Genomic DNA, 718 nt, shown 5'->3' with positions numbered 1-718 from the left:
AAGACAGATTCAAAGTAGACTTTTAAGCCTTTTTAGGCTTCACAGAATTCTACAAAAGATAGTAGGTGATGTGTCCAGTAATTAGAATGACATCTTGTATGTCAGTAAACAGAGTGACATTCGTTTATTTTTCCAGCTACTAAGGGGATATTTGCTGTGGTTTTAGGAGAGTGCATATCATCAGTTGAAAGTGCAGCTTTTCTTAGCCCGAGAGTCAAAGCACCATTCTTTTATGTTTTGCTGCTTATATAATACTTTGCATTTAACACTTTACTGAAGATGAAGTGCATCATTTAAAGATTTCTGTGAATGACTGGCATCTAGAGATGGACAAATATCTGCAGATCATCTGCCTAAAACTCATCTTCCTGGTATCCAGTACTGAATTTTGAACCAAGTTTTCAAAGTATGATTTTTCTCATGCTTTCATGTAGCTGAAGCTTACTGTGGGGTTACTGGTCTATCTGTGTGGGTTTTTTTCTGTGACTGAAAACAGGACAGCCTGGGTGTAAATTACTAAAGACCAAGCCTGCAAACTGTCTGATTTTTACAGGACCTACAGCAAAATAGGAAGATAAAATGAGTGCTACATAGTGATTGTATTAAAATGCCCCAAATGATTGTCAAGGTAAATAACAGTGGAGAAAACTACTCGTATTCTTAGGAGTGTGCGCAGTGGAGACTGGTCCTTTGTAAGGCTAATCCTGTGCGTAGGGAT

Source organism: Buceros rhinoceros, unplaced genomic scaffold, assembly GCF_000710305.1.
Source record: "Buceros rhinoceros silvestris isolate BGI_N320 unplaced genomic scaffold, ASM71030v1 scaffold4829, whole genome shotgun sequence".
NCBI lineage: Eukaryota > Metazoa > Chordata > Aves > Bucerotiformes > Bucerotidae > Buceros > Buceros rhinoceros.
Note: the sequence above shows the minus strand (reverse complement) of the source record.